This window comes from Parasteatoda tepidariorum, chromosome 8 (genome assembly GCF_043381705.1).
Source record: "Parasteatoda tepidariorum isolate YZ-2023 chromosome 8, CAS_Ptep_4.0, whole genome shotgun sequence".
NCBI classification, from domain to species: Eukaryota; Metazoa; Arthropoda; class Arachnida; order Araneae; family Theridiidae; genus Parasteatoda; species Parasteatoda tepidariorum.
In genome coordinates, this window is record NC_092211.1 from 3,981,885 (window position 1) to 3,992,875 (window position 10,991).

General features: G+C 34.5%; 1 protein-coding gene and 1 long non-coding RNA gene across 4 annotated transcripts in view; one reads left to right on the plus strand and one right to left on the minus strand.

Moving 5' to 3' along the window:
- Positions 1–1,120: 1,120 nt before the first annotated feature.
- LOC139426333 (uncharacterized) overlaps positions 1,121–10,991 on the minus strand; it is a 50,908-nt gene continuing 41,037 nt past the window's right edge. Inside the window, exon 2 of the long non-coding RNA XR_011637577.1 lies at positions 1,121–2,533. This is a non-coding gene — a long non-coding RNA (uncharacterized lncRNA). The remainder of the gene's footprint in view (positions 2,534–10,991) is intronic.
- Positions 7,839–10,991, plus strand: part of LOC139426332 (membrane-associated guanylate kinase, WW and PDZ domain-containing protein 1-like) — a 75,715-nt gene continuing 72,562 nt past the window's right edge. For all 3 annotated transcript variants that reach the window (XM_071184663.1, XM_071184662.1, XM_071184664.1), the window contains exon 1: positions 7,839–8,036. The gene's annotated coding sequence lies outside the window, so the exon portion shown is untranslated. The remainder of the gene's footprint in view (positions 8,037–10,991) is intronic.

Below are 10,991 nucleotides of genomic sequence, written 5' to 3' on the forward strand. Positions count from 1 at the left end.
TTTGCATAGTTTGTATAAAATTCAATCGCGTTATCTCTTTGCTACATAAAAATTTTCCTTTGGTTTAAATCAAATGAAATACATTTTTTCTGAAAGTGCCGTCTTTACACTTTAAGATGTAAACTATGCGGTTAATTAAACTTGATTTACGCTTTCTGATTAGTGTTTTCCAATTCTGAAGTTGTCATCTAGAATACTATTGTTTTTTCATTAATTTACAGAGTTGATGCTTTATTTCAAACAAGAGCTAATTTTCTAAGCAATTAATGAGTTTTCATATCGTTATTTCGGGTGTACATTATATTGGTTGGCAATTATTTGAATATTTAATTATATAATTCTTGTGTTATGACTCATTGCCTAATTAAAAATTCCCATTTTGATCATTTAAATAAAAGCAAATATTGTTTTCTGAAAAAAACTGTCTTCACAGTTTAAGATGGACAATTATGTGTTTATGCTTATTATTTTTTTATGTAACTTAATTTGCAGGTTCTTATAAATTTCTTCTAGCTTGCTTTAGATTCGAAAATTAAGTCAAAAATGAAAGGAATTTCACTTTTATTTCATCAGATAAAACTGAGTTATCAGCAATCATGATAAGTTTTATTTGCATATTTGTAATAAATCCTAATAATCACATTCCAATTCCTTTCTGGCGAACAAACAGGTTTTGATCTTTTCTAGTAGCTTTTATTTTTTTGAGATTCCTAGCCAATGCATTTATTTTTGTGGCTTCATTTTTTACTTAGAAACAAACATTAAGGGTGGCCATTTTTGTGGCTTCATTTTTTACTTAGAAACAAACATTAAGGGTGGCCATTATAGAAGACCCTAACGATTCGACTTGATGCTTTAAATAATCTCCGAGATAAAATTTTTGAATATATGCCATTAAAACGTGAGCATTAAGTCATCTCTGTGGCAACACAAGAATAAATAATGGAAAACTTATGTCTGCATGTCTTGATGATAATTACAATCATAATGTATAAAAACCGTCATTTGAAGGACAATTTCAAGCATAGTAGATCATTGCATTGTTGATGCACCACATTTTTCCCCTATAATGTACAATATATTCTTTCATTAGCCTAGTTCAATTAAAGAGAGACTTATAAAATCTTAAAAGCAAAACTTTCCTTTATTTGAAATACATAACAAAGCACCTAAAAACTTAAAAAGGTAAATAATTAAAAGAATAATTTTAAAAACATTCCTAGATTCAAACTACATAACGAAAAAGAAAACAGATTGCTTCGTTAGTCAGAAAAATTTAAATTACTCTTATGAAGCATCGCTTTACTCCATTTTCTAATTTTCTGCAGCTTTATTTTGAAATTTCTTTTTTGCTGATTGTTCTTTTTTTTAGTTCAAAATTGGTCATGGCATTAAAAATTCAGGTAAAGCAATGGAATTTCTTTCAGTTAGTTAAAACTTAAATGAGCGCAATACAAAATTGTTTCAATGATTCAGACACTGTCCGGTACCATAATCTCTTAAAAATCCCTTAGTCAAACTCTTTTTCATATATTGAGTTTAAAAATATGGAATTTCTACAGCTCAAAATAGGAACAATAATTTCACCTCAATGCATGGGGAGAAAAACATTCGCCAAATAGCATCTATCAGCCCAATCTAAAAACTTTCCAGCCAAAGTGTTTGAAGCTGTCTGTTGCTATGGAAACAAGAAAAACGTTTTTTGAAAGAGGTCCGGCTCTTGCTTACTTCCCTCACTGACTCTAGTCAAAACCTGCTTTACTTGAAATAGTTTATACTCGTAACCATGGTCATAGACTGTGCTCTAGCTGTAGCGAGGGAAGTTCTTTAGTTAGACAGAGAGTAGATATTCATATATGTACTAAAAAGCTTCGATTTTGTTTTAAGATACTTTTTTGCTGATATATTTATCGTACACCAACAAATGGGAATTTGTTTAAAACATATAAATGTTTTGCCTCATTTTTAATGAATAATTATTAATTGAAGTTGTAAATTGCATGTGGATCATCCATAGAAGGTTTTATAATAGAAAGTGGAGGAATGTAATCTGGCCAATTTCTGGGTTGGGCTGTAGTTTGTCGGAAAAATATGCCATTAGGTTAAGTACGAAATCTTCCTTGCCACTCTTTAGGTCCTGCTCTTCATTGGTCATGCGGCTGGTTGTTTAGTGAGTTTGAATTCTTAAGTGGTCGTTTCATAAACGGTTTCATGTGGTGCGCTTTCGATAGTTGCCATTGCGGTTTTGAAAGCGAATCTTGCCATTTCGGCTTGTACATTGGAGATTGCCACTGTGGCTTGGACTGTGGGTTTTTCCAAGGCATTTTTCCTAAGCTGGAAGATGGTCTATTAATTGAACTTTGCAAATCCAGATCTCCGCCTTGGTGGTTGAGGTTTGGTGCAACCCATACTGAAGTGAATGAATAATGCTGATAGTAATGTCCGTTCCAATTTTGATGCTGGCTGTAGACTGGCTGTTCAGAAAGCAGATCACAATACTGAGAATCATTCCCCCAAGTCTAAGCGAATTCATCTGCAAAAGAAATTTTATAAGGTTAATCGGATGCTAATAATTTGTTAAAAAAAATAAGGAATAACCAGCATTAGGTGCGTAATACATATTCGATGATAAATTCTTCCCGAAAAATTAAGTCGGAATAGCCCATTTAGACGTTGATTGACTGCGGGAGAACCTCTTAGCAAATTCTGCTTCATCTGTCTTATTTTATAACCGTCGCTGAACTGCCGACTCAATTTTTGGGTTTACGACTACTAATGTTCAACTCCGTAGCCTTGTCATTTTGAACCCAATCAAGAAGACAAGGACTGGATTAGGTATTGCGAGGAATTTGCCTTCATGGAAGACTTTTTGATGGAACTAACCCGCATTTGCGTTGCGCGTTACATGGAGTAGAAATCCACGAAAATCTCACACGTTTAGTCTGAAGACGAAGAGACCGTGATCCGTCTACCATTACGGTTATTTTACGTCAACATTGTGGTTGGTGCAAAACGGGTGCGGAACTCTTATGGACCAGCCGATTAAATTTTAAACTAGCAGAATTTAAACTATCAGCTGAACCAGAATCAGTGCCGTAACTTCAGTCCTCGGGGCCCTGGGGCAAACATTTTTGGCGGGGGCCCTTTCAAAAATGTACGTAATGACGTAAATGAACTATTATTACTACTAGTAAGCATGAAGGGGTTCAAATTTTTGGTCTTTTTCTCACTTGAATTATTAATCTTACTTTCAATAAATTGTATTTAAAAAAGGTAATAACAAGCAACTTTGAATTATATAATTTTCAAAATAAATATAATCTCGCATATCAACCAATATCTATTTTTCTACGTTAAAATGAAGTTTTTAAGTACACAACTGTCATAATCATAGTTTAGAATGGTCATTTTTTAACTGGTTTATGTCCCATGTGCATTGAAAGATGTTTTTAATACTTTGTTTGACAGATTCATACCTTTTGAATTTTTCTTTATTTGCTATACCCTTTATTTATTTATTTTTTTAATTAGTTTCTTGGTTTGGAAAATTATTTTATTATTTGAGGATTGCAATTGAATATTTTTTTTTTTTAAATTCTGCATAACTTAAAATTAAAAATGTCTTCTTTTTTGTATTTCAAGTTATTTTTAGTTCCATTATTATTGCATATTATAAGGGTTTAAAACATTTTTATGCTCGGGGGGCGGGGGAGCTTGCGTGCTATTAAGATTGCTTTCCCACCTCAGTTATTGGCACCGTATTTTTTCAGGTTGCGGATTTTTCCAGATTCAGTTTTCCCCTTATTCTGAGGGTTAGGAATTCGCCGAAGAAACATGCTATTAAACAGCTTAAGAAAGCTGTCTTAATAGCTTGTATGCTATTAAGACAGCTTTCACACCTCAATTATTGGCACCGTATTTTCCAGCTTGCGGATTTTTCCGGATTCAGTTTTCCCCTTATTCTGAGGGTCAGGAATTTGCCGAAAAAACGTATGTTTATTAATAGAAAGTACATTTTTGTGTCTCATTGTGGAACTTAAAATATTTACTGCTTTAGTTATTTAGCATATTGGAAGTTAGATCCGAGGACAATTAAAATGGTGTGTAAGTTTGCTTGAAAATCCAATAATTAGATCAAAAGTTATTCTGGGTTCTATCTTTTTTATTTTGTATACTGTGCAGGTCAACAAATTTTAAAACAGACAAATTGGAAGGCGATCACGAAGCTAAAATTATGTCAAAAAATCAGTAGATCTACTTAATTAATTTTTTAAGGTAGTAGCGACATCTATAGTAGAATTTCGGAGACATAATATCTATGGGCAGACAACGTAATTTTTTTTTATGTTGGAAAAAAATGTTTATGTTTTAATGTAAGATTTTTTTTTACTAGTACTATTTTTATTCTCCTTTTTACGCATATTTTCTTTGCTCTGAAAGATATTGAATTCAGCTTTCAAGTAAAAATATTTTTTCTTTCACTCTCAATTCTATTTACCTTCCTTATATATCGCTCTATGTAATTTTACATTAATCTATTATTTTGAATTTCGGTCTCATATATTTTTACACCATGAATATTTACCACATCAAATTAAAAAGTTATAGACGAATTAGAAAGCGCTAAAGGGGCCTAATATTTGTTTTGTTCGTTAGCCTGAAATATATATATATATATANGTGTGTGTGTGTGTGTGTGTGTGTGTGTGTGTGTGTGTGTGTGTGTGTGTGTGTGTGTGTGTGTGTGTGTGTGTGTGTGTGTGTGTGTGTGTGTGTGTGTGTGTGTGTGTGTGTGTGTGTGTGTGTGTGTGTGTGTGTGTGTGTGTGTGTGTGTGTGTGTGTGTGTGTGTGTGTGTGTGTGTGTGTGTGTGTGTGTGTGTGTGTGTGTGTGTGTGTGTGTGTGTGTGTGTGTGTGTGTGTGTGTGTGTGTGTGTGTGTGTGTGTGTGTGTGTGTGTGTGTGTGTGTGTGTGTGTGTGTGTGTGTGTGTGTGTGTGTGTGTGTGTGTGTGTGTGTGTGTGTGTGTGTGTGTGTGTGTGTGTGTGTGTGTGTGTGTGTGTGTGTGTGTGTGTGTGTGTGTGTGTGTGTGTGTGTGTGTGTGTGTGTGTGTGTGTGTGTGTGTGTGTGTGTGTGTGTGTGTGTGTGTGTGTGTGTGTGTGTGTGTGTGTGTGTGTGTGTGTGTGTGTGTGTGTGTGTGTGTGTGTGTGTGTGTGTGTGTGTGTGTGTGTGTGTGTGTGTGTGTGTGTGTGTGTGTGTGTGTGTGTGTGTGTGTGTGTGTGTGTGTGTGTGTGTGTGTGTGTGTGTGTGTGTGTGTGTGTGTGTGTGTGTGTGTGTGTGTGTGTGTGTGTGTGTGTGTGTGTGTGTGTGTGTGTGTGTGTGTGTGTGTGTGTGTGTGTGTGTGTGTGTGTGTGTGTGTGTGTGTGTGTGTGTGTGTGTGTGTGTGTGTGTGTGTGTGTGTGTGTGTGTGTGTGTGTGTGTGTGTGTGTGTGTGTGTGTGTGTGTGTGTGTGTGTGTGTGTGTGTGTGTGTGTGTGTGTGTGTGTGTGTGTGTGTGTGTGTGTGTGTGTGTGTGTGTGTGTGTGTGTGTGTGTGTGTGTGTGTGTGTGTGTGTGTGTGTGTGTGTGTGTGTGTGTGTGTGTGTGTGTGTGTGTGTGTGTGTGTGTGTGTGTGTGTGTGTGTGTGTGTGTGTGTGTGTGTGTGTGTGTGTGTGTGTGTGTGTGTGTGTGTGTGTGTGTGTGTGTGTGTGTGTGTGTGTGTGTGTGTGTGTGTGTGTGTGTGTGTGTGTGTGTGTGTGTGTGTGTGTGTGTGTGTGTGTGTGTGTGTGTGTGTGTGTGTGTGTGTGTGTGTGTGTGTGTGTGTGTGTGTGTGTGTGTGTGTGTGTGTGTGTGTGTGTGTGTGTGTGTGTGTGTGTGTGTGTGTGTGTGTGTGTGTGTGTGTGTGTGTGTGTGTGTGTGTGTGTGTGTGTGTGTGTGTGTGTGTGTGTGTGTGTGTGTGTGTGTGTGTGTGTGTGTGTGTGTGTGTGTGTGTGTGTGTGTGTGTGTGTGTGTGTGTGTGTGTGTGTGTGTGTGTGTGTGTGTGTGTGTGTGTGTGTGTGTGTGTGTGTGTGTGTGTGTGTGTGTGTGTGTGTGTGTGTGTGTGTGTGTGTGTGTGTGTGTGTGTGTGTGTGTGTGTGTGTGTGTGTGTGTGTGTGTGTGTGTGTGTGTGTGTGTGTGTGTGTGTGTGTGTGTGTGTGTGTGTGTGTGTGTGTGTGTGTGTGTGTGTGTGTGTGTGTGTGTGTGTGTGTGTGTGTGTGTGTGTGTGTGTGTGTGTGTGTGTGTGTGTGTGTGTGTGTGTGTGTGTGTGTGTGTGTGTGTGTGTGTGTGTGTGTGTGTGTGTGTGTGTGTGTGTGTGTGTGTGTGTGTGTGTGTGTGTGTGTGTGTGTGTGTGTGTGTGTGTGTGTGTGTGTGTGTGTGTGTGTGTGTGTGTGTGTGTGTGTGTGTGTGTGTGTGTGTGTGTGTGTGTGTGTGTGTGTGTGTGTGTGTGTGTGTGTGTGTGTGTGTGTGTGTGTGTGTGTGTGTGTGTGTGTGTGTGTGTGTGTGTGTGTGTGTGTGTGTGTGTGTGTGTGTGTGTGTGTGTGTGTGTGTGTGTGTGTGTGTGTGTGTGTGTGTGTGTGTGTGTGTGTGTGTGTGTGTGTGTGTGTGTGTGTGTGTGTGTGTGTGTGTGTGTGTGTGTGTGTGTGTGTGTGTGTGTGTGTGTGTGTGTGTGTGTGTGTGTGTGTGTGTGTGTGTGTGTGTGTGTGTGTGTGTGTGTGTGTGTGTGTGTGTGTGTGTGTGTGTGTGTGTGTGTGTGTGTGTGTGTGTGTGTGTGTGTGTGTGTGTGTGTGTGTGTGTGTGTGTGTGTGTGTGTGTGTGTGTGTGTGTGTGTGTGTATATATATATATGTATATGTATGTATGTATATAGATATAGTCAAACCCTGCTACAGTAAACCTTCAAGGGACCGAAAGTTTGGTTCATTATAACCGGGAGTTTACTATATCCGTTCCTCAGACAATTTAACTAATGGTTAATATACATTATTTAAATAAATAACTGAAAAATAATATGTAGTCACTGAAAATGAGTTTATCTCAAATATTGACTTGATTACATCCATTTTTCTTACATTTGACTTGATAACATCCGTTTTATCTTAAATGAAGGACGTTTACTGCTCGCCATAATTTAATTTGTGACACTTATTTGCAGGATTCTTTAACTCAACTGAGAGTAAAAACGAGTTGAAATTAGTGTCACAGATTAGTGTCCACCCCATTAATGAATAACTACGCATTCCAATGCTCTCTAAATATGGACCCCACTGGCCCCTTTCCACAGCCTTTGTTTAGGGAAAGTGAGATAAAAGAACAAGAAAAAATGCTTATTGCTATATTCCATGCTATATATGGTTTTAAAAATCTGTTTATGTATTTATTTTGAAGTAGAAATTTTCAACATTATTATTAAAAAAAACGAAAGGAAAAAATTAGACATAAAAAAGTTCACTCCTTCCACAAAAAAGTAACATTATACGCACGGGAGCGAACTTTTCGTTCACTATAGCTGGGTTTGACTGTATTAGTGGTGTCATGCAAATTTTAATTACAATTATGAATTTTAATTATTAAATAATGTTTATTCAATTAGTCAATACTAAGTATTGATACTTAATGGAGCTGTTTCAGAAATTTCTTTTATTTAAAAAATATCCTCCTGTTATGAATTCATAACAGGACACCCTGAGGGGAGATCGGCTGGCCAATAAGAAGATATTTCCCTTCACCTGTTGATAGAGAGAGAAACAACAACAAAAAAGAACGAATCAGATGAAAGTAAACCTGCAAGGTGAGTTGTTGGGAGCAGACGATTCTTTTGTGTGTCCTCCACATACAGACTGTGCGATGTGTTGGAGGATTACCTAATTGTGAATTACTTGCAGAGGAAAAAAGGAATTTATCGTAAATTTGGTGTGAATGTAAATTGATTGACTGGGAATCCTTGTGGATTATTCTAGTGCATCAGGTATGTTGAGTTCTTATTTTGTTCTACGAAAGCAGTGATTCTCAACCTTTTTTTTTTGTCGCGATTTCGAAATGCGACGGCACTCAAAGTAAAAAAAAAAGCTACTTACTTACCTATGTAACAACACTGTGTCAAATAGTTTATGATAATAATTTTGAATATCAAATAAAGTACTAAAAAAACACGAGGGAAGTTAATAATACTTTTTGAATGATAAATTTGAGCTTGATAATTTCATTTGTATTGGGATAGTCTTCTACAGTCACTTTTTTTTTTCCCCTTTGTTAATACTGAAAATCCACCCAAATGAGATGTTGTAATAATATTTTTCCAGCTTTTTTTTGAATAATCGCATCTTATGTCAATCGACGGATCCTTAAAATGTGGTAAATTGAAAGTCCCCTAATACTTGAGAGAGCGTGACCCTTTCATCATAATTTTATTTTTTACATAATTCGTCTGATCTCGTAGAGTGTTTCTAACGAATTAAAAGATTTTTGTACACTGTTATAAAATTCGTTCTTCCAAAGGTCCTGCAAAAATTATTATTTTTTTTGATAATTATATATTATTATTCTATTTAATAATAGTCGAAACATTTTTAAATTAGAAAGTACACAATTTCCCCCCTCCATTTAAAAATTTAATTATAAATTGCGAAATACAATATTTGAACGAAATCGGATCCATCTGTTCAATCTGAGAAATCAAATTTTAAATCTACGACTTTATTAAAAATTCAAAAGTTATTTCAACCTATTGCGTTTTGTCGTTTGAATTGGCATTCTCAAAAATGACTAGAATTCATTTCATAAGTGAAGCCCCTCTAACATTGTAATTTTTCAATCGATATCTGTGTCATTAAATTTATCGATTGCCATCTTGTGAGGCTAATAATATATAAATATATAGTATTAAAAAAAAAAATTATAATAATCCCTACTAAAATAAATAATCGCTACTCGCTTTATAGATTTCGTTTTATGTTTTGTGCTGTTTTTTCTTCAAATTTTATATTCTGTTTTTTACGTGATATTGATTACTTATTGTGATTTATTTCTATTTCGTTTAAAGAAAATTTTTGAGTGCTCCCTCACACTTTTGTATTGATACATTTTGCTTTGGCTCTATTGATGGAATATTAGAAAACACTGCTTTTTGTGGATATAATCGTGTGAGCTGATAATCGTTTTTTTCTTCGAATTTTTTTCAAATTTTTGCTTTATTTATTTATTTAAATTTTGTTTTCAAATAATTTTCTTCTTCTCTTTTTTCATTGTTCTGTCTTTTTTTTCCCCATGTTTTCTCTACATTTTGAACTTATTTTATGAGCTTATGCGCAGTAAATAAAACTTATTGTTTTTCTTAATATTATTTGTTTTTTTTTCTTTTTGTCTTTTTTGTATTTATTTATTGAATATTATAAATAAATTATATATCTCATTGCCAGATTACAAATTATATATCTCATATTTTGTAATCTGGCAATCTTGTTCCAAAAATATTTTAAATCATTCTTGAAAAATTTCCCGTTCATGTAAGTTCATTTGAATTCCCTACTCGCTTTATAGATTTCTTTTCATGTTGGATTCTGTTTTTTTCCTTACATTTTATTTTCTGTTTTGACGTGATATTTTTACTTAATATGTTCTATCCTATTTGTTGTAGAGTTTTGAAAATTTTTTTAGTGCTCCTCATACTATTGTATTTTGCTTTATATTTTGCTTTGGCTATATTGATACAACATTAGAAAGCACTCTTTTTTGCGGATATTATCGTGTGAGCTGATAAAAAGATTATATCTTTTATTTTCCAGATTTTTTTAATTTTTACTCCTTTTTTTGGATTATTTTCCTGATTTTTATTATTATTATTTTTCTTTTCCCCTCTTCTCATGGCTCTGTAATTTTTTCCATGTTTTCACTTATTGATGTTCTTAATATTCCCCGTTTTTCTCTTTTTTCTTTGTGTTTTTTTTTGTATTTACTTATTGTGCTATATATATATATATATACAATATATATATAAAACAAATATGTTTCGATAGCAATGCGCAAATAAGTACAGTTACAAAATGTACTTTTTGTATCATAAAACCTCTTAAGCTATTAGTCCGACCGTCTCGGTATTGATCTCAGTTAAAGCCACAAAACGAAGCCTCACTAGCCTCAAAATTCCATTCTCCTCCTCAAATCATCCTCATTTCCCAGCAAAAAAGGGGGAGAATACAGTGGAGGGTTTTTAGGTATCATTATAACAAATCCTTTCGTCAAAAAAATATTTTGGGTATTCATTTTTCTAAAGAAACACCACTTTTTTAAACTAATGACTGGACTATAAGGAAAATTCACTCCATCGTGGCAAATGAGTCAAAGTATTTAAGATCAAACTTTCAGCCAAAAATCAAAAGTTAATACATATATTAAAAAAATATATATACATTTTTAAAACTGGCCATTTTGGTGCTGGCTAAATGCATATTTTTAATATTTATGAGTTGTATTTCCATTAGCTAATTCCATTTCTACGGAATGCAATAAAAGTAGCAAGATGACGGCTTTATTTTGAACTACACATAAGGTCTAAAAGTTAATACCTGCTCAAGATTTATTGAATAGGCAAACATTAGACTCCAAAAAATAGGATCCAATTGGGTATACTATAGCCTACGTCACAGATCGTGTTATTCCTACTAAATTTAACTAGTAAACAGCATTTTCTGCGAACCTGATTTCTAGCAACAAGTAAAAGCATCAAACGAAGTGTCTTGTTATAAGTCGCTACTCGCCAGGTTGGAATTGTATTAGTCTAGTTCCTTTGGAAATAATTTATATTGTTGTTTTACCGAAGTTTATGAATTTAGTAAGCATATTTAAAACTCAGTTTATTAATTAAACTAAAAGGTAAATGTTATTCCTAGTAAGTGGAAGTAGTTGTGCTTTTTTCATATTATAC